The sequence below is a fragment of the Amblyomma mixtum genome, chromosome 7 (genome assembly GCF_055824585.1).
Source record: "Amblyomma mixtum isolate Tamu chromosome 7, ASM5582458v1, whole genome shotgun sequence".
NCBI classification, from domain to species: Eukaryota; Metazoa; Arthropoda; class Arachnida; order Ixodida; family Ixodidae; genus Amblyomma; species Amblyomma mixtum.
Genome location: NC_143018.1, coordinates 19,996,427 through 20,022,403, shown reverse-complemented (window position 1 = coordinate 20,022,403; position 25,977 = coordinate 19,996,427). Strand labels below are relative to the sequence as shown.

The 25,977-nt window shown below is 49.8% G+C and overlaps 1 protein-coding gene and 1 long non-coding RNA gene across 2 annotated transcripts in view; one reads left to right on the top strand and one right to left on the bottom strand.

Annotated features, from left to right (window-relative positions):
- LOC149335159 (uncharacterized) overlaps positions 1-4,319 on the bottom strand; it is a 69,973-nt gene extending 65,654 nt beyond the window's left edge. The window contains exon 1 of the mRNA XM_089553592.1: positions 4,017-4,319. The gene's annotated coding sequence lies outside the window, so the exon portion shown is untranslated. The remainder of the gene's footprint in view (positions 1-4,016) is intronic.
- Positions 1-25,977, top strand: part of LOC149335158 (uncharacterized) — a 114,033-nt gene that overhangs the window by 73,387 nt on the left and 14,669 nt on the right. The window lies entirely within an intron of this gene.

The following is a 25,977-nucleotide window of genomic DNA, read 5'->3' as shown; positions in this document are numbered from 1 at the left end:
TACGAAGTTCTCGTTTGTCAAGAATGGCCGCAAGAATTAACACAAGGACTGCGTTCATGCTGTAGCCGATCGCTGGTAAGAGCCTGGTCAGTCTGGTACTTCTCTCGGCAGCGGCTAAAAAGAGCTGCGTCGGTAGAATCGGGGCCATGAAAAGAGCAGAAATAGTATTTCCACAACGCCGTAAGTAGCCAGTCAGAGGAGCGTACCGGGATATTTCAGCCAGGAAATTCTGCCGGCTGCCGATAGAATGCACTAGAATAAGACATAACTGCACAGGGGCGACGACTAGATACCACAACAACAAAACCTAAACAAAACAAAAACAACAAAAACGCGGGACGAAACCCCAAATGAGTGGGCAGTAACCGCAGTAAGGCGTCCAGATGTGGCCTGGTCGTTTCACAGACCCCCTCTACCTGTCTGGGGGGAGCGCGGTAGGCGCGCAGAGTAGGATGCCCCGGAGCTCGGAGGGTCAGCTTAGCTTGCAACACGTATCCGAAGGTTGTGCACCGCTTCGTCGACAACGTTCGGCCATTCATGTTTTCTAGCCGCCCTCAGGTGGAATGCATCCTCTTCGTCTTTCTTTTCTTTCTCGGCCTTGTCGCTTTTGGTACACGACGACGGATCCTCGCTGGCTGTATTGTAAAACGCTTCAGCCTGACTGCAGCCACCTCTCCACCGCAAAAGCGCCGCGTTCGTTGGAGCCCTGGGGACCCTGGGAAAGTTCTGCACTTTGTGTCTTTGGTTGGGAAGGTTTTCAATACCGATATATGGGCATCAATACATTCGGCTGAACTTGCATGGCTCCCCTGTTGCAACTGGCTTCCTGCTTGGTAACTCGGCGCTTTCCTCTGTAGCATGTTAAAATATATTCTCTGCTTCTCTTATTTCGTAGTGCCTTCGATCGCGTTCTCTCGTTTCGTGTTCAGTTAGTACGCAACTCGAACTGTGAATGGGCCGCGCGGATCGTGCAACCCGCCTATTAAGTTCTTTGTTTTCCTTCAGTCGTCGCCACCGCGTGTTCTGGAATAGGCTGCGCCTCGGACGGGATACTTGAAGAAAGGCGAGTGCAGGCACGAACTTTGAGACACACCCTCACCCTCCCTGACTCTCTCTTCAACACCTGTGCCCTCCCTCACCTCACTGAGTGAAGCCCTCATGACGTGAGGGTGGGGACGTCCTCATGAGGGCTAGCTCTTGTGAGGATGCCCACGTCCGGTCGTAGGAGAACCCTCGGTTTTGGTTTGGTTTATGGGGTTTAACGTCCCAAAGCGACTCAGGCTATGAGGGACGCCGTAGTGAAGGGCTCTGGAAGTTTCGACCACCCGGGGTTCTTTAACGTGCACTGACATCGCACAATACACGGGCCTCTATAGAATTTCGCCTCCATCGAAATTCGACTGCCGCGACCGGGATCGAACCCGCGTCTTTCGGGTCAGCAGCCGAGCACCATAACCACTGAGCCACCGCGGCGGCTAGAACCCTCGGCTTTGTCCGCAGTGAAAAATAAACAAATTATCCACCGCAGCCTTCTTTTTTAACGCGAGAACATTAGGAAACTCACAGGGAAAAAATGTGATGTCGGTCATAAAATCAATTCATTGGCCGGGAGGAAGTGACGTCATCGGACTATAAGTGAACTATAAGTTTCGATATACAGTTGAACCTCGTTATAACAAATTTGAAGGGGCTTGGCGATTACTTCGTTGTAGCCGTAGCTTCGTTATAGCCCGTGACGGCCAAGCTTCCTAGGGGAATTGTCACTTCTTCGTTATATCCATTATTTCGTTATAAACCGTTTCGTTATAACGAAGTTCGACTGTATCTCCACTGTGTCCGTGTCGTCACCTCTAGACTGCTTCAAGGAAGTATCTAAGCACCATCTAACCACCAGCTAGATGACGCGAAGAGATGTTTGGTTGTGTGCAGGCAGACGTATGGGAACCGCAAACAGCCATAAAAGAGTGACGCAAAATTCTAAGTGAAGGAGTCAACAAATTCTAGTGCTATCACATTGCCGACACATAATATAATATGATATCCCTGTGAACTTCTTTAGCCGTGCATGGTCCGTTTTACAGCATAAAGAGTGAGGTTCACGCCGGGTTGTGAATTCAGCTGACCTCAATGCAAGCGTTCGGGTGAATGGCGGCAAAGCAGTGTTCTGAGAATGCAGTCTCGGTCAAGAAAGCCAAAATATAATTTGGGGCACAATATTTTTTAAAATTGATTTCTCTCTATAGTGTCGCGCGTCCTCTCAGAGTTAGAATTGTTGCTTGTCACGAAGGCACGTGCCCAAAAGTGCTCGGTGACAACATATATTTTAGTATTCACTGCATAACTTCACAGGGGCAGAATACTAGTGCGTTCCGCATTAAAATTCACCACGCCGTTCGAGACCACACAAGGAACATGTTGACAACTTCAGACCAGATAAAAAACACACCAAAATCACGTTCTTCGTGACAGGTGTGGTTTCATAAACAACACTTTGTCCCAAACCAAGGCGCCTTCAAACGAAACTAAATTGCCATTAAAACGTACCTCGGTTCGTAGCGTGTCTAAGCGCGCACGGCACGCTATTTCGTACAGCACATGCCAATCACTGCACCGGTTGCAGCAGAGCCTAACACTTCAGCGGATGACCTGTGATGGTTTAACAACGTAAAGCACGCAGCATGTGTTTTCCTTGTGTTCGCCGATGCATCACTGGAGAGCCAAGTTAACAGCGTTGCGCCGAAGCGCCCATATTTCAAAGTGACGCCCTGTTGTCGTTAAGGTGCTGCTTGGCTTGAACACACAGCTAAGGCCTCTTAAGGAATTGTGTTAAGGAACTGAGAAGAAAGAACGACCACACTTGGCTGAATTTCTATGAAGGTCATCGTAAAGCCACCCAAACGAATATATCCCAAGCGAAAGGGCAGATACATAATTCCGCCTTAACATTATTGTTTGTAGCTGCTTAAGAATGGGTCTCAAAAACTTGACAATTTTCATCGCTACATTCAGTTCCTAGGCACTTTCAACAACAAAAAGAAAAATGACATTTGCATTTCATATAGTTTAAAAAAACATTTCATCAATGCTTCTCAGTGGAAAATGCGCCAGCCTCGAGGCACGCAATTTCTATGAAGGCAGCTATCGTTACAACAGCATCTTATCACTGAGAAGGCGGCGTATTTCCCAAATATAATACAGAAAGCACATGCACTATTTATCAATAAGGCGAATGTCTCAACAGCAAACTTTTAACTGCAACAGCAACGCTTTGCACTCTTTATGGCGGCCGGCATGATATTTGATTCGCGCAGGAGTTCCTGAAATGATTTGTAGCGGTTCAGCAGGTTCCAAGCAGTCTACAAGTGACAACAATGAACGCTTGCTGCACTTCTAATGATCTCTATCTGCGTCATTTGTTAATTGAATCAGTTTTTATAAAATAGAACAGATCAGGGCCGGGACAATACAATGCTTATATTCCAGTCACGTTACTTTCAGTCCTTTGTCAATGGTTGTGGCCTCACGAAGACCTCTTTATCTCCGGGATCATTCAGTTGGCGGTGATGTTAGTGAAACAAAATCCAGTGAAAAAAAAAAACTTAAAAAAGTGGAAAGAAGGCTTAAATTTTACATATTTCTTATCGTCCGCTACGACTATTGGCAGATCTCGGAGACAGCGGGAGCGTGGTGACCCTTAAGATTTTGACGAAGGACGAAAGTAATCGAAATGCGATGGGAATGACATAAAACCGCTGTCTTATCTCAAACTGAGGCTTTCCCAAAGGGCACTGAAACTCCCTTGGACGTCCCACAGATGTCCTGAACGTCCACAGGACGTCTTCCAGGGGAGTTTCAATGCCAATTGGGTTGAAGCAAGGACACATCTGGACCAACATTCGAACATTGTCCCTAGTCGTTCACTGCAAACCAATGGCAGCAAAATCAGCCGATGACCATGAAGGACCAACTGCAAGCGCAATGGTGGTGCTAATGAGTATAGCTTGTTGAAAGCTCACCTTGGCGACCTGGGCAACGGAGCGCTGACCACCACACTGGAGTGTGGTGCTGTCGAAGGGCCTTTATGCTCTTGCTGCTCGGATCCTCCTCAAGACAAAGGATGGACGGTGGCAGTCAGCAATGACAACAACAACAACAAGGAGCAGAAGAGGCGAAAGCTCGCTGGAAGCCGGGCAGCAGGAGGGGGAGCGGATTGGCAGCACCCCCCTGCTACGCTGCTGCCGCGCTGCCTCCGCTGACGACGCGGGCGTGAGCGGCGGCGCCTGCAGCCACATCAGTTTCGTCGTCGCCGCAGCCGCCGAGCGAAAGCCCTTTAGCTCCCTCACCGAGCGGCGTTTGCAGCAGCAGCCGCAGCCCGAGCGCGGCGCAAACTTCGCCGTCGATTTTCGGTCGTGATCCGGCACCCTCGCCTCCCCCCCCTCCCTCCCTCCCTCTACACTCTTCCTTCTCCTTCTAAACGGCTCTACTGCTTGCCTCTCGCGAAAAGCTCGACACAGCCAGCACCTGCGGTGACTAGGCGCAATTCGTTTCCGTGCGTGCCCACATAAACGCGCCGCCTGATTGGCTGCCCGCGGCATGACGTAATGAAGTGGTCCCTTCTGATGCGTGGAAGCCAGCTTTAGGCAAGTAGCCAAATTATTTGCTGGAGGCCAGCAACCCAGTCAGGAGAAACTCGGGAGCCTCATAGGTGGAAACCTTTGGAGGGGACAGTATGGGTGGTGGTACCGAAAGACGCTCTAAATTTTTTATACATTGTTCGTGCAGAACTGGGGACTCAGTGTCGTCCTATGATAAAATTCTCTGTTTAGGAAGGGGGTACGCTCGCCGTAGCCACCGATAATTACACTAAATATGGCGATGGTGGCACTTGGAGGCCTTTTCTGAGTACTGAAGTATATTGTACTACAAAGCTATACCACATATCGCCGCAGACCTTAATGAACAAAATGTCACTCGGTGAGGCTGCCGGCAAGTGTTATGCAACAGTAGTACCGCCAGCAGCTTGCAATACCCCTCCCTACCCCCAGACTCTGCGGGTAAGAGGAGTGAGTGAGTGAATAAACTTTACTGCCATAATTGAAATTAATGAGGCGTAGTGGGGCGGCGTGGCCCCCAGGTGAGGCCGACTGCTTGGGCCCACGACGTGAGAGCCACTTCTTACGATTTGTCTGTGGGGTAGGACGAACGCCAAGCGAGACAACATTCCACAGTCGAAAAGCTTTCCCTGGCGAGAGTGGGCCAGAAAACGGCGGAATCCACTCGGGTTGTCGTTACTCTGCGTCCGCTTTTAGCAGCGACTCCAGCGCGACCGTCGTATCTCGGGTCGCTTCTAATTTTTGCCCACCCTTTCCCTAGTCAGTGCAGAAGGTATGAGTGAGTCTGTGCGCGCGTGTGCGAGCATTTAGAAAGAAAAGGGTCGCCTTTATGGGTTGTTCGTCTCTGGCAACCCGTCGGCTCTCTCACGGCGAGCATTCACTAGACGGTGTCTGTGTGGGCCCCGCTGAATCGGCGGCAGCTGTAAACCGACGGAGCCGCAATCTTTGCGTCACGCCTAGTCCTCCCAGGCACGGCCGTTACGTGGACCGATCCTTTTCATGTGTTTCGCTTTCTTTTCTGTCCTCGCGTCTTTTGAGCGCAATATACCGGGTTCTGTCCCTGGTTGGTTCGGGCGAAATATGGACGCATGCTGTGAGGGCAATTAGAACAGGTTGCATACTCCGCCCACCATGTTTGGGCACTGCTTTGCGTGCAACTTTCTGCGAGCCAGAAAACTGTGTAGGCGTGACCAGAACAAACTGTCAGCACCTTTTCTCTTCGGAAGACTGTTTTGCCGTCTCTAAGCACGAAGAATCCTTCCGAACCCAACGACATCCTGCTCTGGGGGATTTGTTGCATCACCCGTCCACAAGCACGTTCAGTGTTCAGCCCTCTCAACACCGTCCAGATACTCCATGGTCGCCAGACTAGGTATAATAATCGTCGACAGGTGTGTTCGTCGTCAGCTTTGATAGCTGTAAAGTAATGAGGCCGAATAACTTCTCCCAGGATTGGCCTTTTCGCAAGGTCATCAAAATCTACCTAATCATCATCATAAAGCCCAGTGGCCCCTCGTGGTAGCTTTTTAAAGCCGACGACGATGGTCTTGGAACTTGTTGCTTTACAGTGTTTAAGTAACACTGATTCTGACGGCTATTGGTCACAGAGACCACTGACGTGCCCGTGTTGCCATGGGTACAATAGCGGTGCATGCCACACTACACGCCTGCGCCGCTTGCATCATTGGACAAGAACTGACCCATCGAGCGAGACGGCCAGACTTCCTCGAAAGATGAGGATCCGCTCTCACTGAAGTTCTTCTATCTGCTATTGTGCCCTTCCAAGACATAGATGTCGCAGGCAAGAAGTAACTGCACTCTGCCGCAGAAGTCCCTCCCTGAACTGTAGAAACGGACGATTTAGTCGCTAGAAAATGCTCTGGGCTACTACTGGATCCGAGCATTTTATTGACAGGCGGATGAAAAATGTAGAAGTCAGCGATTTAGCCGCTAGAAAGTTCTATATCCCCTTAAAACATGCATCGGGTGACTCTAGAAGGCCGAGTCCATTATAAAACCACGCACTCAGCAGAAGGAAGAAAAACGGAGCAATTTTTTTACTCCATTTTTGTTTTACTCCATCTTCTTTTTGGCGAGTGTGTGGCTTTATAATGGTGTCATTTCCTCTCCAAACGAGCTTTAGTCGAACTTTGGACTAGATGGCTGAGTGTTCTGAGGCATCGGGAGAAAGAGGTAATGTTCTCCGACAGATGTTAAGCGCCCATTCCCAGGGCTTCGCGTCGTTGTAGTAGTAGTAAAAGTAGTAGTGGTAGTGGTAGTGGTAGTAGCAGTAGCAGTAGCAGTAGCAGTAGCTGTAGTTGTAGTTGTAGTTGTATTTGAAGTAGTAGTAGTAGTAGTAGTTGTTGTAGTAGAAGTAGTAGTTGTAGTAGAAGTAGTAGTTGTGGTAGAAGTAGTAGTTGTAGTAGTAGTAGTAATAGTTGTAGTAGTAGTAGTAGTTGTAGTAGAAGTAGTAGAAGTAGTTGTTGTAGTAGAAGTAGTAGTAGTAGTTGTAGTAGAAGTAGTAGCAGTAGTAGTTGTAGTGGAAGTAGTAGTAGTAGTTGTAGTAGAAGTAGTATTAGTAGTAGTAGCAGTAGTACTAGTAGTAGTAGTAGTAGTAGTAGTAGTAGTAGCAGTAGCAGTAGTAGTAGTAGTAGTAGTAGTAGTAGCAGTAGTAGTAGTAGTAGTAGTAGTAGTAGTAGTAGTAGTAGTAGTAGCAGTAGTAGTAGTAACAGTGGCAGTAGTAGTAGTCGTCGTAACCGGAGGCTGCTTTCCAGAAGAAAGTATCATCATGTTCTTCGCACTAATCATGTACACTGGAACCTTTTACTCTCGAGTACGTGTACGTTGTCTGGAATAAAATCTGCCGCAGCTCCTCCCTGCTCCTCGAAAACGCGCGGTTAGCCGGGAACGTCATGGTCGGAACTACTTACCCACCCCCAGGGGCGATGACAGTGCTGCCCTACGCACCCTGAGACTAAGCGATCTGAAGACAACACGGCAGTCGCGGGACCTTGTTTTTCTTGTACTGCAAACGCATTCACGGAGTCATTGAGTATATGCATATGCACCCAGCAACGATGGTTATGTTGCACGTGACTGGACATACTCTACGATCACCCCGTGTTTTTGACGCCTCTCCGCGCAACCTGAGCCATATATTGTGTGAATGTTGAATCTTTACAACTCTGTGATGATAACCGACCGGGACATACATGGTCTGTTCTGAAAGTAGTAGGACTCATTTTTTAAAACAAAATTTCTTCAAGAGAATAGTACAAACGATTGCAATTTTTCAAGGTAGCACCCTTCCGAACCTACTTGCTGCTGCCAATGAGTTTTACCGTTTTCGTACGCCTCCAGGAACGCCTGGACCGGAATGCTGTTTAGCTCCCTCGTCACGGCCTGTTGAACCACCTCTACCGATCCGTGATGTTCACCCTTGAGCGTCGATTTTATTCTCGGGAATAGAAAAAAGTCTGGCGGGGCCAAGTCGAGGCTGTAGGGGGGCTGAGGCAGCGTTGCCGCCTTGTGCTGGGCAAAAAATCGGGGTCCTCATTCACATGATGAAGAAGATCCTACCGGTTGGCCTTTTCCTCCTCTGACAACACTCCTGGCACCAACTTCGCGCACGCTTTCCTCATGGATAAATTTTCTGTCTCAATCTCAAAAACTTGGGTTTGAGGAATGCTCAAGTCATCAGCAATCATTCTGATACTCATTCTACGATCACTGTTAAGTAAATGTTTCACTCGCTACACATTTTCGCTGGCCTTGCTGGTCGAAGGGCGTCTGGAGCGGTCGTCTTCCTCCACTCTTTCCTTACCTTCTCGGAACAGCTTGTGACACTCAAAAAACACCTGATCTACCCATGGAAGCGTCACCGTAGGCCTCCTTAATCATGTTGTGAGTCTCTTTGCCCGTTTTACCAAGATTTACTCAAAATTTGATCGCGTATCGCTGATCCAGTAAACGCTCGATGATTCTGCGTGACGAGACGTTTCGACAGGGGTTCACAGTACAAGCGACCTCCTCTCTTCAACGGCCGAGAGCCGACTGCTGATTTTCCCCAGCATTCCCAATATCCCCCTTCAACGATCCTGCATGCGCAGACCACCTCTCGTCCGCCCGTTCGCCCAGGAAAAAAACAGTCCTACTACTTTCAGAACAGACCCTGTATTTCATCGCGACTCGCCGCTTCAAAGAGGGTCTTGCAGAGCTCATTAGGCCTAACACTTGTTGACGGTTTCTCAGTCGTTTTTTGTTTCCTCTTGTTTTCTTTTGCTGATTTGTCCTTTTTTGTACTCATCACCGCGTGCACTACTGCACTCTGCCTTTGGCGGTTGGTGGACACCTCTGAATAAATAAATAAACAGATGTTACGAGGTGCAGCAGGGAAGTTCGTGGTTCGCTCTCATCGGAAGCGAAAGCTGATTGATAAAAAAATTTAGTGATCTACCTGATAAGCTATGCCCGGATATTAAAGTGCCATACAGAGCCAGGCGCAGAGAAGAAGGTACTGAAAAAACGTTAAAGTATGAATAGTTCAAATAAGTAGACAGCGTGGCGGTGAGATCCAAACTTTCCCTTCCTATAGACATAGTTACGGGTCGCGGTATCATCGAGTGGAAGCTGTCAAGGCTCCCTGATGCAATTTAAACGGGTGACAGAGGTACAGTATATACACAGCCGCGAGGGAACGGCAGTTCAGCCACACGAAGGCGTCGATCAGCTCCGGATAAACTTGTCGACGCCTCCAAAACCTATTTGTGACTATTTGCATGCCCTGCCGTCCAGCGCATTCGAGCGACTTATTTGCATTTCAGCCGCTGTCGTCGACAGTTAGGGCTTGAAGATATAGCGTGGTTTCGCATCTCAAAGCAACACCTGCGCTGTGGGAGAGGAGCTGTATTGAAGGGAATATACCGGATTATTCCACGCGACAGCGTGGCTTCCCCCCTTCCAGGGTACAAAGCAATCTATGCACGTCCGGTACTGTTTGTGCGGCGTCCTCGGGAAGAACCGGCCAGCTGCGCTGAGGAGAACTGAAGGCCAATGCAACGGCCCATGGGCAGAAAGATGACGCGTTCGCACAGCGGAGGAATTCGCTCACGTTCGTATAGACGCGGGGGCCAGTGCTGCTCGTGGAAGCAGTATGTTCGCTTCATCTTTCCACGTTTTAATTGGACTGCCAGCAAGCGGCAGTCCCCTCCTGCGCGCCGCTCCCTTTCACAGTTTTCTTCTTCGTGGCCTTCCTAATGCCACCGCATGAAAGCTGTTGCTGGGTTTAACATCCCGAAGTAACGCATGGCTATGTGGGACACCGTAGTTGGAAGGCTTTAGACTAAATTGGACGGTCATTTTTGTATTTCGCCTCCATTGCAATACGGCCGCCGCGGCCTAAATCGAGCCCCCGACTTTGGGTTCACAAGCCGAACTCCAAACCTCTGAGCTTAGCGGATATGTTACATTCAGCAACTACCGTCCGCTTTTATTATTATTTTTTTTTTGCTGTGTATCAGTATTTACGCTTTTTATACCCCAAGCTCCCATTTCTGATGCCTTGGTCCTGAAGGAAAAATAACTAATACTATTTCTAGAGCGGAGCTCTTATGCGCCCGTTCCTGGCTTCCACGTTATAGTTGTCGGCATTGTAGGCTTAGTCTTCGGCTTAACGGGTTGTCCATGTAGCCGAGAAAAGCGTCACCTGGAAGGTGGCTGCCCCGCGAAAATCCCGTAGGGTGGCTAGCAGAACAACACGCCTCCTGCTGGTCGTAAAAAATTTCGCTTTACGAGCTATCGTAATCGGCTGTCAGTTTTACGCGACAGCATATACAGCTCGTTCGGTCGTGGTGGTGTTGAAAAACATTTATCCTATATTAAATTGTTACAGAGACGTGATAGGGGTAAGGCCCTATTGGCTCTTTCCCTTCACAATACTAGGTGGAGCCCCTACACCGGGGGCCCCATTGCCAAGCAACGCCGCCCGCGTCCGTTGAACCGAGGCCGTTTGGGTCTTGAGGTCTTCGACAGCCGAGCAGGGCCGCCTCCCAGTCCTCTCTCTGGTGGGGTTGAGGTTGGGGGGGATAGATGGGTTTGACTAACACGCCCAAATCATGTGGAAGGTGTCAGCCACCTCCCCACAGAACTGGCACGCGCCATCAAAGGATGTGTTGAAATGCTTAAGCACCGCCGGGCACAGTACAGTGTTGGTGAGAATTTTGGTTAGGAGGAACTCGTCAGCACGATCCAGTCCCTTACAAGAGGCCGGGTAGCGCCGGTGCTCCTCCTCGTAGTAATAGGTGATGTGTTTGAATGTAACGGTCAGATTGTCTGATTGGGAGTAGGCTTCCATAGCCCGGGGAGAGAGTGCGCGGGCGGCCTGATCGACCTGTTAATTTCCCAGGAGTCCCTGGTGACCGGGGGCCCAAATCAGGTTACGTGGAGCTAGATCTTCGTATCGGCAGCTAGACTGCAGTACGCGCCAGGCAAGCGGATAGCCCATCTCTGCTCATAGTTCCGAGTCGCGAGTCGGTGACGATGTGTTTCGACTTGGGATTAGTGAGAGCCAGAGCAATGACAATATCCTCCGCGTGTGTTGCGCTGTAGGCTTTGAAAGTGAGCCCGTTAATTGTGTGCTGTGTACGACTGCGGTCGTGTACTAACCCCCGTGGTGTGGGCCGGCACCGTCCACGTAATACATGTGTTGTTGGTGACCATAGTATCACGCCAACGCTTCCGTGCGCGCCCCATGGTGACGACCGCTGTGGTCTTCTCTGGACATGTTGGGGGGAGGGGGGGGGGGAGGTGTCGGACCCGGAGGGCGCGCTTCCAGGATTCTGGCACTCTACCCCTTTCCTCAGTGTGGTAGTCGTGTTTGATGTGTAGCCGGTCAAAGAGGCGGCGGCCGGACGTGGTCTGGGCAAGACGCGTGTATTGGTTGATTGAGTGGGCTTCTCGAAGCTCCCGGAAGGTGTTCACCACGCCCAAGGCCAGAAGTTTCCGGTTGGACGTGGCGACTGGGAGGTTGAGAGCCCACTTGATGACTTTCCGGTGGATGACCTCCAGTTGGTCGTCATCGTGTTTGTGCAGGTGCAAGTAGGGGGTTGAGTAGAGGATTCTACTCGTTACGAAAGCATGGGCAAGCCGCAGTGCATCCGCCCCGCTTTTTAGAGACCCGGCGGACCATGCGGCCCACCTGGTCCCCCACCGTGCGAACTTTGGCCAGGGTGGCGTCGGCCCTGCGTTGGTGGTGTATGAAGAAGCCAAGGACGCGGATCTCCTTGGCCTCCCGGATCACTCCTGAGGGGAGACTGATGCGAAGAGTTGTGTCCCGGGGGGAGAGACCTACGTGCACAAATTATGATTTAGCTGGGACGCACTGGAGTCCGCAGTAGGTCGCGTAGTCGTCGACTAGGGTCGCCGCTGCTTGCAGGCAGGATTCCATGTGGCCCAAGTTACCTTGCGTGGCCCAGATTGTAATATCATCCGCATAAAGAGCGTGATGTATCCCGGGCAGAAAAGACAATTTGGAGGGAAGACGAAGCATTGCCTAATTGAAGAGCAGGGGAGACTGGACCGCGCCTTGAGGTGTTCCCCTCGATCCGATGATGTATGACCCGTGTTCCGCATCTTGTATGCGTATATAGGCTTGGCGAAACTGTTTTATGTAATGGAATGTTTTGTGGCCATAGTTGGTGTGACTGAGGTGTTCCAGAAAGCAGTAGGCGTAGTCGGCACCGCGTGTCGGAAAAAATCGGGGGCTGTGTAAAAAAAATCATATCAAGACAACCGTTTGCTGCAGAATACTCGGATGGTGTCAAACGCTTCAGCGTTTCGTGCAGCATAAACTTACTAGTAAGTTGGAGCCTAGCTCGCGGCAGGGATTCGAATCGACGGCCTATAATCGAGGGCTCCGTAAAAATATAGTATCTTTGTAATTTGTGGTTCTAGTGATTCATGATTGATTGGTGTGTGATAGATGATGACTAGCTGATGCAATAATTGTAATTACTCGATTAATTAAATAAATTAAAAAATTGGAAAAAGTGGATTCAAAGGTGTCAAAATGCGCAAGACTGAAAAGTGCTAATTAAGAAAACGTATAGTGTGTAATTTGTCAGTTAATTAACTGAAACAATTGAAAAAAATGAAAAATGCTTTCAAAGGTGTCAAACTGCTCAGAATGGGAAACCTAGCCCACTTCGTTATCTGGCCGCCGCGGTGGCTCAGTGGTTATGGCTCTCGGCTGCCGACCCGAAAGACGCGGATTCGATCCCGGCCGCGGCGGTCGAATTTCGGTGGAGGCGAAATTCTAAATGCCCGTGTACTGTGCGATACATTAAAGAACTCCAGGTAGTCGAAATTTCCGGAGCCCTTCACTTCCGGAGCCCTTAAAGCCCCAATAAACCAAACCTAAACCAAGTCTCATCTAGTCCGGGCGTGCCCGTGGTAACCGTCCTCACGGCCGGACTGGACGCGGTGCCGACGCGCCTACGCTACCTCATGCTCTCGCGTTACCTTGAAGGGCGGCGCAGGTGCCCGCTCGGACGTCCATAGGCGCTGACGTCACACCAATGCACGGCTGCTCTATAACCGAATAAATAAGGCAGTACAGCTGCTGTAAGAAATAAACCAAAACAAGATTAGGTTTGGTTTGGTTTATGGGGGTTTGATGTTCCAAAGCGACTCAGGCTATGAGGGACGCCGTAGTGAAGGGCTCCGCAAATTTCGACCACCTGGGTTCCTTAACGCGCACTGACATCGCACAGTACACGGGCCTCTAGAACTTCGCCTCCACTGAAAAGTTGATTAGAAAAACCGGATTTGTTGGTCGACCCTCTTAACGCGCGCTTCAATCAAATAGACCCCGGGTGTTTCAACAGGTGCTACCAGACTTGGCTTCACAGTGCCTGCCGATATGCAGCAGCTTCAAACGGCAGGCACATCGCGAACACAGACATTGCGTTAGTGGAAGCGCAACAAATCGACGGCTTAGGCTCGTAAGTCAAGTTCTGCGGCTTGACTTACGACCGGGCCTTGCCCGTGGGCACGACTTGAACGGGCCCGTCGAATAGGTCACGCGTTCGAGTACGCAGGGAAGGAGTGCTTCCGGCTTTGATCCGCGGGGAACACTCGGGTGTGCGCTCACAGAGGCTTTTGTTCATAAATCGCGACTACGCGCGCCAGCCACATTTATGAAGGTTCTGTCACGTGACCAGGCAGTTTTTGGGGGTGGGGGAGTGCTCCTCGTCAGTCTGTTAGAACTGTGCAGCGATATAGAGGCCGCAGTTGGCGCTAAGCAGGCGGGTTCAGTTCATTGGGGGCCTTTAGTCGGGCTGCTTGTTCACCTCTCCTTCTACCGCTTTCATCCTTGCCCTCTCAGCGTAGTTCAGGTGTCCACTCGAAGTGAGGAACCTACAGCGCCTTTCGTTTTTCATAGCCTCTTTCCCTATCAGGGGACGTATGAGTTGCCACTGGTGGTCGTACAAGAATGATTTGTGATTCGTCAACGGAAGCCAAGGACACAATGATTTATGATTTATGGGGTTTTAACATCCCAAAGCGACTCAGGCTATGAGGGACGCCGTAGTGGAGGGCTCCAGTAATTTCGACCATGGGCCTCTTCATATGGGCCTCTAGAATTTCGCCTCTATCGAAATTCGACTGCCACGGCCGGGATCGAGCCCGCGTCTTTCGGGTCAGCAGCCGAGCGCTATAACCACTGAGCCACCCCGGCGGCTAGAACCCTCGGCTTTAGTTTGGTTTATTGTGGTTTAACGTCCCAAAGCGACTCAGGTTATGAGGGACGCCATAGTGGAGGGCTCGGGAAATTTCGACCACCTGTGGTTCTTTAACGTGCATTTACATCGCACAGTACAGGGCTTCTAGAATTTCGCCTGCATCGGAATTCGGCCGCCGCGGCCGGGATTGAACCCGTGTCTTTCTGGTCAGCAGCCTAGAGCCATAACCTCTGAGCCACAGCGGCGGCCCAAGGACACCAACGTCAAGACAGCTGCCAATTTGCTCCAGTGTGCGGCCGACTGGATGAATTCGATTCCGTGACTTTCTTGCACCAGTTCGCGATGCCCGTCGCAATGCACGTTTTTACCGACGTAGAACACAGGCGCAGCACTTTCCGGCAGTGGCAGTAAGCGTCTAATTATGCCCAGTCACGGCCTGCAGAGCCGGAAGTCATTCGTTCCGCCCAAGACAGGATAAGATGGCTAACGGAATTGACTTCAGCCACAGGCGGCGCTCCATTGGCGCCCGAGTCAATGGACAGCTAATTACCTTGACTCTTCGCTGCCGAACGTGGCCAGTTCATTAGCATAAATCGCCCGTCGTGCTGCTTCGATGAGCGTGCGCAGAAGACATAGGTAAGATTAAGCACCCCAACTTTGGCAACGAGACAAAAATAAAATCGGCACACTAATCACGCACACGAAATTCGTTAATACATGCCTGTAGTAGCCCTTGAGCGTTGTAGTGTTATATCTACGAAGAATCAATGCAGTGGAGTGAAAATAAGAGGCTGGCAGGCGATCGTCCGACAAAGACGCTTTCTTCTACTGCTTGACTGGTAAATTTTGCTTAGACTAATTTTGCACCGGTAGATGCGAAGAGCCAAAAATTATAGATCACTGCGGCTGCGAAAGCATTGACGCTTCCTCGGCACTCGCCGCCTCTCTTTATAATTTTCTTTTTGTTTGTTAATTCATTTAACTACCTAATTAGCGTAATTATCTGATGCTTTAATTAAATATCGATTTATTTACTCTGATTATACCTTTTATCTCAATCAACCATTTTGGTTTTTCAAATTTGGCGCCGTGGTTTCTTTCCCGTACACTTCCTATATCCCCGTCCAGCATATTCAACCGTCCAATGGTTTTTGCTGATAATTAATTAATTAATTGAAACTTTTTGATCGATTAATTATCACTCATCACATACGTTTCAAACTTTATTTCCACTCCTTTGCCTATTTTTCCACTATTTTGCCGTCCACAGCTGTTTTTCTGCGCACTCACTATATTGACGTCCGAGCTGTTTCGACATTTTTGGTGCTAATTAATCAACTAAGCATCCTGTCGATATAATTTTTTTTTTGCGCAGCATTCTCACATCATCCTCTTTCGATTACAACCACTCGTTTGGTGCTACCTCTTCTGAGAACGCCACAACTGCTGCGGACACGTTTTGCGGACACGTTTTGGTGGCACGACCCCGTCGACATAGCCTAGAAATTCTTTCGCATTGATAACGGATGATCCCATATAGCATCTTCGAAAAGCGACACCGGTGCGTACCGGTGTCGATTTCCGAAGATGCTACATGGGATCATCCGTTTATCTAAGATAAAACAGGACACCAGTGTGCTCTTTTATCCAAGAAAAATTGCACCGGTGCACATAAGGCTCCACTGCCGTGGGCCCTTGTGCCCCGCACCGGTCGCGGGCAACTCTGGTGCAAGTGTATCGAAGATGCCATTCCGGTAGCGTTGTGGATTCTAATAGAAGGTAAACGCAGTTGGAGGCGGCAGAGTCTAGTGGCTAGATGAGATTAGGAAGTATGTGGGGACAGGGTTGGCGCAGGACTGGGTGAAGGACAGAGACAAAGGCCTGCCTCGTTGGAGGCTCATGCCAGAGGCCTTTGTGCAGTGGACGTATAGTTAAGCTGATGACGACAATGATTAGCTGTATGCGACGTTCTGTATTTGGGGTGAACAGCATCGGTGCCATATTATTCCATGATGAAAAATAGCAGCGTTCATCTGCTGAACAAAAGGACTTGTCCAGCTTATGGTAGGGACGTCATGTGATCCAGCTCAAGGGTGGATGTAGTTGCACCCATAGAGGCTGGAGGGGAAGCTGTCGCTACCCTTTAATTTGGGGTGTTCTTAGAAGTATAGAGGACTTTCTCTGGGGTACGTACTATATTGCCGTCGCGTTTAGATAAAACCGGCTAATTCGAACTTTCGGTTTATTCAGCTGACGGTTTTGGTGCCGCTTGAGCTTCCCTTGAGTCGAACTCCGCAATTGGAACACACTTGTTCCCTCATTCGGGTTTGAATTACTGAGATTGGACAGCTATACAAAGTGCTCGTTTTCTTATGGTTGCCTCGGAGACGAGAATGCAGATGGTTACTGAGAGAAGCCGTTTAGATAGAGAATTTTCGGTTTGCGGGAATTTTTGAACATTATTGAGTGCAAAGTCACGTGCAGCTATTTAAGAGAAAGTAGTAGCAGTAGTTCTAGGCGAATGTGCTGATTATTTAAAAATAAATCGGCTACAATGAACCACTTCTGAATTTGCCACACCTGCGGCTTACTTTTAATACACCTGATTAGCCCTTACAAAATTTTTTTAGACATTCTGTAGACTTTCCATAGACTTCTGTCTATAAAGTAGATAGACCTTCTATAGAGAAATCCCGGAGAACAGTCTATAGGCAATAAAAATGCCATAGGCAGTCTATAGACAATCTGTAGATTTACGACCATACACTTTTAGTACACTTTTATCTATAGACGTTCTATAGACTGTGAATAGACGAAAAGAAATATCTGTAGGAAGGCAATAGAGGCATAAGAAGTCCATAAACTGTCTATAGAACATTTTCATAAGGGAGCACACCGCAGTGAAAGATACCAGAGGAGTACGCCTGAAAGTTTGCCTTCCCCCCACATCCAAGCGTTTCTTCTTGCCAAGCGGAGAACTGACATGATTTTCAGTCGAGTGCTTCCATGCTCTGTTACACGCATGCCATGCATTATTACGCACGGACACCAACCGATCGCAGGGTCACGTGAGCAGTGAAACTCAGAATGAAGGCCTCCCTACAAGGTACCGTAGTTTAGCCAAGCTGTACTCCTTCATGTAATCGCATCCAACTAGCCTTCACGCGGCTGCACGCATGTCCCTTTCACCAGACATGGTGTCTTCGGACAAGACGAGCGAACGTAGCTCTCTTCACCACCGAGTCTTCAGTCAGCAAGTTTCTGCAAGTGGGCTTCGTCCATGAACAATTTAAGATCCAAGAAACTTGTTGAAGGCCTTGTGTTTGTACAAGAAGGCGTGCAAGACAGGTATCAATGGCAGGCAATGTTTGAAACGTAATTATGGTTAATATAAGGCACGGACGACCAAGATTTATTGTCGTCGAGAACGTGCCATGACTCCGGCAACATCATGATGTGTTGATTGATTGAAACCACGTTTATTTCACATAAGAATGCGCCGAAGGCGCTACGGTGGAAAGGTGGGTGGGGGGGGGGGGGTATTGTGAAGGAGAAGGGCTAAGGCTGCCTCCGTTAAATTAAAACTTCGTGGAAGTGAAGTGGCGTTCAGGAACATACCTTTCTGTGCTTGCGCACTAGCGCGTTGTACAAAATACTTGGCTCCTGATAGCATGGTGCAGTGGCCAGATTAAGAGAAATCGGAACTGCTGCTCAGACCTTACCTGAGTTATGCAATGCATATTGGTGAACGGTGCATCGCGTTTAAGGCGCCTTATGCGCCATGCTTACCGCGAAAAATGCAAAATAACGGTGCTCACCCTTCCTTGGCAAGACGGAGAACTCAGTGAGAGCTGTTTGTCGCTGCTGTTGCTATTGCTGGCGTTCCTTTACCCTAGGCAGCAGCCCGAGAGTCAACGGAGGATAACCGTTGTGTCACGTGACTGCACATTCCCGCCCCTGCAGGAATATTCTCTCACCTAACCAACGTAACGCATCTTAGGGTGTCGACAAGCAAGTATTAACGAGTCGACCTGCAGCAAACGTGGATTGGTCGAACAAACGTGACGCCACGCATTACGTCACGTGACAAAACCGGATGAGGCGACGCTGCTCCAGTGCTAAAATGTTCTATAAGACAGATCTCGCTGTCAAAATTAAAGCGGGAACCACAACTTTGCTGTCCCCTGCTCCTTTCGGGAACAAGCCTTAGCAGGCATGGTGGATCGGTTTACGGTGCGTCTCGACGAAAATATATTTTCCTAGCGAGCGAAGAGAACACGGGGCGGACACGGGCCTCTCGGCACGCATTCCTGATTTGGCGACCAGCACTTTGGCGAACAGGCGCCCCTCGGTCACGATTCGGCAATTAGGCCGCCGCAATTAAGGCTGCCTCGCAGGGCGCGAGCAGCAGCAGCAGTGGGGGACTGCGCGCAGCTCAGCACATCTGTCTCGTGCGTAGCCAGCTCTTCGGCGAGCGACGGCAAAACCACGCGCGCGGAAATGCACGCAACCGCAAAGAGCGACTTCTACCACAACGATGGGTGAATGAGGGGCCTTCTATGAAATGGACGGTGTTGTGGTTGGAATAAGATGGTGATTGAAAAACACCTCGTGGTCACGGAGATTGGCAGCGAGCTTGAGGCGTCGCGATCGAATTTTAACCGCGGTAGCCGTACTTTAATGCAGGCGAAATGCGAAGAATGGCGAACGCTTACCCCATGACGGTACGGCGCTCAATGCTTAGCTGGTTTGCGAAATGACTGATGTAGAGGAGAGTGGGGCAAGACGCGACATAGAGAGAGAGAGAGAAAGATAGAGAGAGAGGGAGATAAAGAGGAAGAGGAAAGGCAGGGATGTTACCCAGAAGTATCTCTGACGAGGTTGCGCTGCCGTATACCCCCTCTAAATTTCTATCTTCACAGGTCAGGGTTGGCGTTATCTCCCCTCTGTGCATTTTGCTGTGAGCCTGAATCTGTCGATCATTGTTGGCTCCATTGTCGCCGTTCCACCTTTCGAGAATAAGATTGATGGAGGTGCCCTTACAGCATCTTGGCCTTAGTTTCAGCAGCCCACACTTGCTATCATTTGGCGCCACCGCGCTTGGGTTCAGCCACAGGTCTGTTTGTGACGCTGTTCAAAATTTATTGCTGAAATCTCATCGACTGCCTTCCTAAAGCTTACAGTATTTTCTTTTCTGTGCTTTATTATATTTCGAATTAATCTCTTCTTCTATTTTCTCTCTTTCTCTTCAATCCAAAGTCATACCTTTTTTCACTCCCTGCCCTCCTTGTAGTGGACTCCCACGGTGTTGCTCTCCCGTGTGCTTTTCTTTTGCCTTTACTATGTACAGGTGAATAGCAACCTTTACCTCCCGATTCTTGGCCGATCCCCCAGTGTGGGTATGTGCCATCTTTGCAAAGGCTAACAACAACAACAACAACAACAAGGGTGTTTTGGTTGGCTATAAAAAGTGGGGAAGAGGGATGAGGGGACTAGAAAGGAAAGAGAGAAGGGACGATAGGCACACAGCTGGTCCCTCCAACCAATCGCTCTCAGGAAGCGAAACAGTGCCTTGAGGCCTTGAGGGCAGTCGACTGTTGTGGCATACAGCTACCGTCGTGGCATCACGCTCACCGAGTACTAAAAGTCCAGCTGAACACAAACACAGCAAAATGTAATGAAATTAAAAATTTAGAGATTTTGCATTTTGCCCCGCCCCTTGCGGCAAAATGAGACGCCCTTCCAAAATCACCGTATTATTGATCCTTACAACGATGAGGAGGGTATTTTCAGGCGCTGGAGTCGCTGGAACTCTAAGCGTTCTTTGTATACGTGGAGAGAATCGGGATGAATTGGAATGCGCTGGATGGCCCCGCGCAATTAAATGGTTCGCGGACTAAAGCGTGCGCCCTTTCATTTCCCTCTAGTCCCTCGTGACCAGGGTTCTACGTAATCTGGTGGAGTTTATTGAGGGGTTGGGTACCTATGAGTCTCAAAAAATTAGACACGCAGGAGGCTATCTCCTGGCGTCATCTCCAAACGAACATTTTCCCTCATCTCCACAAACTTCATCTCTTGCACCCAACACTATACCACATGACCACGCGACCGTGACACTTGCCCATGGTGCCAGGACCGCCCAACACTCTTCCACATTTCGTTGGATGCGGGGCGAAATCGAACCACTTGCAGACGCAGTACACGTCATTTGAGCGGTGGGAGGCGATGCTGACCAGCGATCGCATCGATGACCAAAAACCCTCATAAAACAGGTCCGTCTGACAGCTCGAGCTCCACCTGGAATGAGGACCCCATTCACAAGCCTCAATAAATATTCCCCTGATTTTAAAGTTTGCCTGCCTGCCTGTCTGCCAGTAGTTTTGTCCCACTGCGCGCACGGGCAACTTCCGGAGTGCATATGCGCTAACATACCTCAAGGTGACCGTCTGGTGGATAAAGAAGAAAACGATTCAATTTCCCCGGACAGTTCGGAAGAACGTTCCAGCATTTCCCGTTAAATTTCGGCATTTCTTCTTTTTGTTTACTGCTGTCTTCCCCAGCATTCACTTTATTTTCGTTCACGAAAAAAGTTCTACTGAAAACCTCTCTGTGCACCCTAATTCTTGGCCGATCCCCCTGTGTGGGCATGCGCCATTGTATGAGTATAACGACGACAACAACAGCGTCCCAGCACCACTCGAAAGCACGCGGTAACGCCTTTTGCGCGTGTAAGGGAATCGTCGTGACGACCGCCACCGCAGCAAAACGGGCCAGTGCTTGCGCAAGCTTCGAGATCGTTAAGCTAGATATATAGCGATACAGAGTTTGCAGTCTATCTCGACGTCGAAATAGGTGCAAATATGAAATGCAACGCAGGGAAGGCAGAACATTCTAGGACTGCTCGTATGGTAGCCGCATTCGGGTATCGGCCTTCACTGCTGGACGTGACGCCGTCATCGCCCACTTCTATTCTCCGAGCTTTGTTTCCCTGGCCGCTTTCGCAGCTTGAGGGGCCGCTTCTATTCCAGCCGGACAAAGACCCAGATTCACTCATCGCTTTGTGCTTGCATCCTACCGTTTCCATATTTCGTGCTGGGCGCTCGGAGTCCCTGGCTGCTTTCGCAGCCTGACACGCCGCAGCGTTTCCTTAGGACTTAGCGATGCGTTTGGTCGCCTTCTCACCTTTGTGTGTGACCATTTATAACTGCCCTCGCCGGCACAGTCGAGCCTTCCAACCTCGCACTTCATCCGGCTCCGTTGCACTGCTGCAGCAATACTGCGCCGGGCATTTAGAAGCGTACAACGAATGGATGAAAGATGCGATGTAGATATCTACGCCCATGCATTTAGTACAAGTGTTGTGGGGTAGCTTTCACGCAGCAACCATACAGGCGCACTCGAAGTGGCGCCATCTGTTGCACGTTCGCCGATTTAGTGGCTAGCAAGTCCTGTACAGTTGAACCTATTTATGACGAAGTCGAAGGGGCCCGGCGACTACTTCGTTATATCCACTGTTGACCGAGCTTCCAAGGGGAATCGTCATTCCTTCGTTATATTCATTATAAACCTTTTCGTTATAACGAGGTTGGAATGTTTTTAAAAAATTAGTCTCTCTCTTCGTCATTGAGAGCGGGATTAAAATCTATGCAGTACTTGGCGCAGCAGCTGTATAGAATGGGTTACAGATTGTGCTCGCCGCATTCTTGAAATGGGTCTCGTCCAGGTCATGGACATCATAATACGGAGCACTTCCGCCGCAGACCTCGATGAAGCGCAGAACGGGCCAGAGACGGGCTAGAGAACGTACTCGTGAGTCAACAAAGCAGGTCTAGCCAAACGCAACCATAGCATCCGCGGCTTTTTATGGACACACCGCGTCTCACCGTCCGCTAGCGATGATTAAAGCCGCTGTAACGTTCTTCTGGTGATAACATCCTCTGTCGCGCGGAACGTATTGCTGATTTCTCGTTCATCATGACGCGTATGAAAAACGCTGGTATCGTGGGCTATATAAGCGCCTCGGCAGAGCGCTGCGCGCTCTTTCCTGCCCGGCTGCCGAGATGGAATAAAGGCATTCCTAACAACCATCGGTGTCGCCGCTTGCTCGTCGTTCGTCGAATCGCCCAGAAACGTAACACCGCCAAAACGAGGTGGAACCGCTGTAGCACACACGGTGCTGCCATCAACAACCGGATCTGAGTCTTGGTTTGGTTTACGGGGTTTAACGTACCAAAGCGACTCAGGCTATGAGGGACGCCGTAGTGGAGTGCTCCGGAATAATTTCAACCACATGGTGTTCCTTAAACAAGTACACTGCTCTATAGAATTTCTCCTCCAAAGACATTCAACCGCCGCGGCCGGGATCGAACCCGCGTCTTTCGGGTCAGCAGCCGAGCACCATAACCACTGAGCCACTGCGGCGTCTAGATCTGAGCATTGATAGCAAGAGGCTTGGAAAGCTGCGCCGCGCGCTTCCTCTTCTGTCCAGCTGCTGGCAGTTCGCTCTTTTAAAGGACCGAAAAATTCACTTCAGGTTCGGCGTATGTTCTCCCTCCGGTTCACCGCGGTTCTCGATGTTTGCCGAGAACGGGCTTGGAGCATTTTCTGCTTCTTTTCGTCTAAAATTTCCTATGCTAAGGCAGTTGTCAGGCATCGTCTATGGGACGCCCAGCAGAAAACACGTTTCGGAAAAGGCTCATTAACAGGAGAGCTACAACCGCCGCAATCAAGATTTCGCCATGCTGCCCTCTGGCGTACCCTCTAAACACGGTTTCTCTCATCCCTCCGAGCGACAAGCCTTCACAAGCGAATCTTCCTTTCACCTACTCACTATGGCTCCGCACGAGACCGTGGGCGCGCGGCGCTCTCGGTTCGCCCACATGTCGCGAGGACAGAGCAACGGGACAGAGCGTATGCTTCTTCGCGCCGAATGCTGGCTTCGCCCCTTCGCCCATCATGGCAGTCGGCGCAGCACGTAGGCATCAGGGAGCGGACGGAAACGTCATGGTCATGTAAATAAATCTGCAGTGGAAGTTAGCAACAAGCGATTGGAGGATTGGTGGCTGAAAAACAGAGATGTGACAGAAGGTTAGAAGTGTACGAATCCGTAGGTAAAGAAGATGGCGAACCTTAATGAGAATTGACAACACAGTTGAACAAAAATAAAGAAAGAAAAGCTGAGCATGGTGGCAATTGCCACCACCCCGTTTCAAAGGGGGCGTTCCCATCCGTCCGTCCATCCACAAGGGAATGCGAAATGAGGGACTCGTTACAAATATGAGAGAAGCCAACAGCCATAGAAACCAAGGAACAGGGGGGATTTTTAATTTATTTTGTGCTGTTGTTCGGTTCCCTTGTTTGCTTCATTGCTTAGCGAGGTCCTCGGTTCTGGCAGCCTTGACGCCATAGGAAGCATAAGAGGGTTCTCACAGAGCTTCCACCCTCGCCGTTCGATGACGTTCTACGTCACATCAGCGGTAACTCAGGACGTGCTACGTCCGCCGCATAAGAACGTGGGTTGATGAACGCTCTCAACGTTAGGTTATTTGTAAACATAAATACCCCCGAAAGCAGAAGATCTGACAGCCGTCGCCGTAGCTCAGCGGTAGAGCACCGGACGCGTAATTCGGAGGTCGTGGGTTCGGATCCCACCGGCGGCATGTGGTTGTTTTTTCTTCTGCTTTTCTAATCAATTAGCTTTAAGCGATAACATATTCAGTGATAATCTAAACCGAACAACAGCACAAAATAAATAAATTAAAAATCCCCCCCGTTCCTTGGTTTCTATGGCTGTTGGCTTCTCTCACATCCATCCACAAGTTCGTTTAGTTCCGCCTCCGGTTCGGCGCCATGTTCTCTCTCCGTTCTGGCGCCAAGGTCACCCGCGGTGCACCGAAACCAAATTATAAGCATTTCATGTTTATAACAGCTTGGGGCAGTCATGGAGAAAGCAAAGCCCAGGAAAGGCCCTCGCTATTCCGAGCTGCACGTCAAAAAAATGTGCCGGAAGTCACATGCTTCCGCAAGGACTACTGGGGGTCTGGACGCAGCCGATAGTAACGTTGGGCGCAGCGGCGTCGTCTGCTGCAGTGTACGCTGCGCATGCGAAAGCGTGCTGAGACGGCGGCCAAGTGGTGAGAGGGAGCACGGGGGAGACTTCACGCCCAGCTTCAAAAAATGTGACGCAACCGCCTCTCCCGATTTTTTTCCTTCCTCCATGGGGACAGCCAACGCATCCTAAAAACTTGGTCAGCACTCCGCCCATGACCACGTCATCTGTTGATGTCTGGTATGCCGACTTCCGGTTGTCACGCCCACTTTCCCGCGTGGGGGTCTTCGCTCTCCCAGAGGTACAGTCGCGGGTAAAAAAAATTAGCACACATGACGGAACACCAGAGCGCCGGAATGACAACGCGTGGCGCTGCAGGGGGCAAAGAGGCTGAGTACGAGAGTGCCGGGCCGTTCCCATACTACAGTATTACGGGGGTTCAGCGGACTGTCACGGACCAGCAAAATTACTGGCTAAAAGCAGCGCTATCATTTATTGTTCCCGCGAGTTCCTTTTGACAAACCATTGCGGACATAAAAAAAACTAATAAAAAGAGGCCATCTTTGCTCATGATAACCGAGCCAAAATAAATGCCGCAAGCACAGTCACGAAGGATCGGCCGTCCCCCCCTTCGCTGCAAACATGGAAACGGCCCGTTAGGCAGGTCTGCGTACCGCAGCGCCGCGTGGTGAGATATACGAATTCTCATCGCCAATGATCTGTGCTAATATTTTTTGCTCATGACTGTACTTGGGTCACTGCCTTTCTCTTCCTTCTCGTCTGTCGTTATCGGCAGTAATGGACCCGGAGCGGACGCTGCAGCGGCAAAGGGGTTCGCGCAGCAACACGAGCAGACGACTTTTGCGGCTACCGCAAGTGTGCTCGTGACGTCATTGCAATCGTCGCTGCAACGACTGGCAGCGTCTGGTGGCCTGTTGCTAGCCATGCCATCACCAGTGATGATGTATGCTGTAGAAAAATAGTTAACAACGCTACTACGCACTGATAATTGGCCCGCGAATTAGAAAAACACGGTTTTTAGAAATTAATAAATCGGCGGCTCTGTTTCAAGGACTCGCACTTGGTGTGAATGCTGAAAAGCATTTGTTGAACCCATTGAACACATTTACCAGCAATCTTCGAACCAGATTCAACAAATTATGGAAAAGGCTCTGGTGTTACATGTCCATATTCAATGTCATTAATGAATGTCATGATGACAAAAACGGCATCAAAGCAGTAACAAATTTCACCTAAATATAAACAGTACCAACGAGCACGTTATCTCGGCAAAGTTGTTGAAATGTAATATAAAAATTACTTCCCAGAAAGTGCCACTGTTCTTGTTTGACAAGCGGTAAAGTAGCCATAAACTCGAATCTCATCACACAAGCCGAGAGTACGTCAGAAGTGCTGGTAAAAATGGCGCCCTCCACATTGAAAATGCAGCAGAGATGCCTCACCTGACTGAAAGTTATGAATAAACCATTTACTAGTGGATAAGAAGTTGTTGCTGACAAAGTCGCAGTCTATTCTGAGTGTGGAGTGGGGACGAGAGTATGCATTGCTCAGGTGA